The sequence below is a fragment of the Neomonachus schauinslandi genome, chromosome 9 (genome assembly GCF_002201575.2).
Source record: "Neomonachus schauinslandi chromosome 9, ASM220157v2, whole genome shotgun sequence".
NCBI classification, from domain to species: Eukaryota; Metazoa; Chordata; class Mammalia; order Carnivora; family Phocidae; genus Neomonachus; species Neomonachus schauinslandi.
Genome location: NC_058411.1, coordinates 64,461,474 through 64,466,509, shown reverse-complemented (window position 1 = coordinate 64,466,509; position 5,036 = coordinate 64,461,474).

The window sequence follows — 5,036 nt, the reverse complement described above, 5'->3', positions numbered from 1 at the left end:
CATGGCTGCCTGCAATGTTCTGAGTGGGCCAAGTGAGGCAAGCTGGTGTCCTTACAGGAAAAAAAGAAAAAGTATAAGTACCCACTCTGCCAGACTCTGTTCCAGGTTCTGAAATAGCAATGTGAACAAAACACCAAAAATTCCACCCTCCTGGAACTTATATTCTAGTGAAATAGAATGAGACAATCAACAGAATAAGTAAAATAGAAAACACTGGATGGTAAGAAGTGCCACAGAAAAAAAATAAATTATACTTTAAAAAATGAAATGGAAAATCCAAACAAGATCAGTAGATTGTATCAATGTCAATAGTGACATTCTGCTGGTTGTGCTATTGTATTATAGTTATGCAAAATGTTACCCCTGGGAGAAAAGGTCTATGGGATCTCATTGTTTTATTTCTTGCAATTGCATGTGAAGACAGTTATCTCAGTAAAGATTTCCATTAAATTTTTTAAATGAAAAGTCTACTTTTAAATGAGGTGATCGGGGGCACCTGGGTGGCTCCGTCGGTTAAGCATCTTCAGGTCATGATCCCTGGGTCCTGATATTGAGCCCCGCATCCAGCTCCCTGCTCAGAGAGGGTCTGCTTCTCCCTCTCCCTCTGTGCTTTCTCTCTCTCTCCCCCAAGTAAATAAAATCTTAAATAATAATAATAATAATAAGGCGATCAGATAAGGGCTTACTGAAAAGGTCACACAGAGTAAAGACAGACCTGAAGTTGGTGAAAGTTGGTGGCAATATGGGGCAAGAGTACTCCAGAAAGAGGGGCCAGAGGAACCAGACAGCTGGCCTGCACTATCAACAAAGCACCTGGCCAGAAAGCAGTGAATGGAAAGAACAGAATGAGAGGACAGGTCATTATGTAGACTTTGGCTTTTACTCTGGATGAGAGGGAAAGCAAGTGGATGGTTCTGGGCAGAGGAACAGCAACAGTCTGGTTTACATTTTATTACTGTCATTCTGGCCTCTGTGTTTATATTAGACAGTAGAAACCCAAAGATGAGCTGCAGTATCAGAATATGGATGGCATTCTGCTAAGTCACTCAGATGCCAAAGTGAAATGCCTCTGTCCATGTCATTGACTCAGACCAGATTCTGAAATGGAACTCATTGATTCAGGGAGTTTTCTCAGATACATAAGAAACATTCTCATAGAAGTTTCCTCAGCCCAGAAAACTACAAAATGAGTTAAAAGTAGCTGGCCTCTGTGCATAAACTCCTCCCATGAAACTTTGCTTACATTTTTTAAACCAGCAATTTTCAAATTCTATAGAAGGAGAATAGCTCCAAGAAGTTATAATGGGGGGCGCCTGGGTGGCTCAGTCGGTTAAGCATCTGCTTTCGGCTCAGGTCATGATCTCACGGTCCTGGGATCAAGCCCCACATCGGGCTCCCCGCTCAACAGGGAGCCTGCTTCTCTCTCTCCCTCTGCCCGTCCCCCTCTCTCATGCTCATACTCTCTGTCTCTCTCTCTCTCTCTCTCTCAAATAAATAAATAAATAAAATCTTTTAAAAAAAGTTATAATGGGAAAATGTGCCTTTGAAAACCTATGTTTCTTCTATCCCCAGAAGCATTTTTAAACAATAATTTTGCTTTCCATATTGTAATAATGCCTCCTGAATTTGACAGAGAATCATATATGAGCTTTAAGCATTTGATGGTATAGTGGAAAATAAAGAAAGAGAAGAGATAGTCTTTTCCTCTGAGACTGACATCGTAATTTTTTTTAGATTTTATTTATTTATTTGACAGAGAGAAAGAGAGAGAGCACACACAGGGGGAGCAGCAAAGGGAGAATCCCGATGTAGAGCTTGATCCCAGGACCCTGGGATCATGACCTGAGCTGAAGTCAGATGCTTAACCGACCGAGCCACCCAGGTGCCCCCTGATATCTTACAGTTTAAAAAAGAAAGTGATCACTGATAATTTAATTGAAGACCCTGCAAGAGGTTGATTTTCACCAGTAGTTATTCTTCAAGATTGAGAGCATCTTTAAACTATTGAAAATAGGGAATGTAAAAGGTAACATAGCAAGGTTCTAGCAACTAGAAATTTCTACTACTTGTTACTTCTATAAATTCAAAGTATGATGATAATTAATGTTCAGAATGGTTCATGTAAGGAAACACCTTTGGAGCTCCCAAAACACCTTTGGAGTCACCTAAGAAAAACTGTGTTCAATATAGCACTTTGAATATATTTATTATTATTAATTATTATATTAATAATTATTAACACATAATGGCTTGAACACAACAGAAGTTTATTTCTTGTTTATATAATTGTTCAGAACAGGTGTTCAGGTCAGCAGGCAGGCTTTCTCTGTGCCTTGATTCAGGAACCAAAGTTCCTTCCATTCTGTGGCTTCCCTATGGTCTTGTTATCATCTGCACTGAGCAAGAAGAAACGAAATGGAGGAAGAATTGCTATTCTCCAAAAAAGCTCCAGTCCAGAAGAGGCAATCACTCCTATTCATCAGGTAACTGACTCTAATGTCATTACTATGGACTAAGGAAAGAATGAACTTTGCAGGCAGCCAATAATCTTGCTACTACCACTCAAATTCAGGGTCTCTTACTGTTTTAGCTTTGCTGTGCTTTTTGAACATGTAACAATTACAAGTAGTAAAAATACTCAGGGCTGAAATTTGGTCTGACTGAACAACAATAAAAACCCTCTCTTATCATTTCCCATTACTGAGAGGCAGTGGTACCCCAACTTTGTTCCACAATAATCAGGCTGTAGAAATTAAGTCTTTTCTCCTTCTCTGTTCTCCAAAGTACAAAAAGAAAAGGGAAACATTGAGGAAAACCTGCCTTGGGTATTATTTATTTATTCACAGGTAATTCAGTTCATCTCTTCCAGTGACAGTTTAAAAGTTATTAGGAATAAAAGCTGTTTTACTCTTCCAACATAATCAGTTCTTAATTATTTATACGGTGGATTATCAGCTGTTTGTCCCTCCAGGTCTATACGTTCTACACTTTTCTGTGCCTCAAGAGGTTGACCGTCCATACAGTCAACTGGCTCCCTGACCCTCTGGTTTCCCACTGGGTTTAGCCAAAGAAAAGCACCAGCAGGTGATCAAAGCAAAGAAGGGGTCACCATGGACTGGCTACATTCATAGCTCACCCAGAGCCCACAACTCCTATCAGGAGGTCCTGCCTACTGTAGCTCTCCCTCTATGAGTGCTGGTAATTGCTTCCTCCCCTGCCCCTGTGGAACTAGTGTGGTGTCTCCCTATTGGCTAGCCCTGGGGTAGCACAATAAATCACATGATCTCTATATATTCTACCCACACTTTGTAAATCTTTTCTTTATTAAGGTATCTTCAAATTGCTTCTCTGTTTCCTGCTGGAAGCATGGTTTCTCAAAGTGGTTCCACAGAATCCTAATGCTAATGTTAAAACATACAGTAGGAAAAAAAATTTTTAGTTCACTTATAAAAAAAGTTTCAAAAACACTGGATGACAGAAAAAATAGGCTATTTATATACCATATACTACATTTCCCATATGCTTTTGATCATAGAACTTACCCCTTAATTTAAAAGCATCTAGAGAAACTGGTATTCCACAGGATACACTTAAGAAAATTCTGGTGTAGGGGCACCTGGGTGGCTCAGTCAGTTAAACGTCTGCCTTCACCTCAGGTCATGATCCCAGGGTCCTGCTCAGTGGGAAGCCTGCTTCTCCCTCTGCTTTTCCTCTGCCCCTCCCCACTCGTTCTCTCTCTCACTCTCTCTCTTAGATAAATAAAATCTTTAAAAAAAAAAAAAAACCTACTAACACTCAAGTGTCTTTTACAGCAAATTAAAAAAAAAAGAAAATTCCAGTTTATGCCAAGTAAGAGAAGACACATATAACTCTATACAACTTCTAAGAATACTCAAATTGTTTACACTTTGGATTTAAATCATGGCCAATCACTTGCTTAATGACGGCATGCCACACACATTGTCCTTTCCCAGACATGCACTTACCCTCTGCACCAGGTCTGAGTACACAGCTAAGACGCCAGGATCCACCTTTCTGACTTCAGAGTCAACATGAAGGTCACTAGAGATAACCCACCAAGGAAGTTTGTCATCAGAGATCTACAGACTTGAAACACTATTTTTGTTTTTAATTTAAAAAGTTTTTTTTTATTTGGGGATGCCTGGGTGGCTCAGTTGGTTAAGCGTCTACCTTCAGCTCAAGTCATGATCCCAGGGTCCTGGGATTGAGCCCCGCATCGGGCTCCTTGCTTAGCAGGGAACCTGCTTCTCCCTCTGCCTGCCGCTCCCCCTGCTTGTGCTCACTCTCTCTGTCAAATAAATAAATAAATAAATAAATAAATAAATAAATCTTTAAGAAGTTCTTTTATTTGGAAGCAACTTAAAAGTTTTAAAATTACAAAAACAAAATAGTACAAAGAACACCTAATTTACCTTTTATCCAGATTTACCTATTTTTAACTTTTTACATTTTTTTTTATTTGTGCATATTCTCTCTCCCCATATATCCATATTTTTCTGAACCATTTGAGAGTAAGTTACATACATCATGGCACTTTATCCACAAGTACTTTAGCATGTATTTCCCAGGAATAGTAATATTCTCTTATGTAACCACAGGACAGTGATCCAGGTTGTAAATTTACACTGATAGAATACAACGCGCCATCCATAATCCAGTTTTGTTAGCTGACCTAGTAACTCTTCCTGGCATTTTTCCCATTCCAGTGAAGGTTTTCTCTAGTAGGGGACCCAGTCTATGGTCAGTGGTTGCTCCTAGTTGTCATGTCTCTCGACTTTCTTTTATTTATTCATTTGACAGAGAAAGAGTGAGAGAGCACGAGCTGGGGGAGGGGCAGAGGGAGAGGGAGAAGCTGACTCCCCACTGAGCAGGGAGCACATACAGGGCTCGATCCCAGGACCCTAGGACCATGACCTGAGCTGAAGGCAGCTGTTTACCTGACTGAACCACCCAGGCACCCCTCAACTTTCTTTAATGTGGAATATTTCCATGGTATGTGCTTAATAAACATTTTT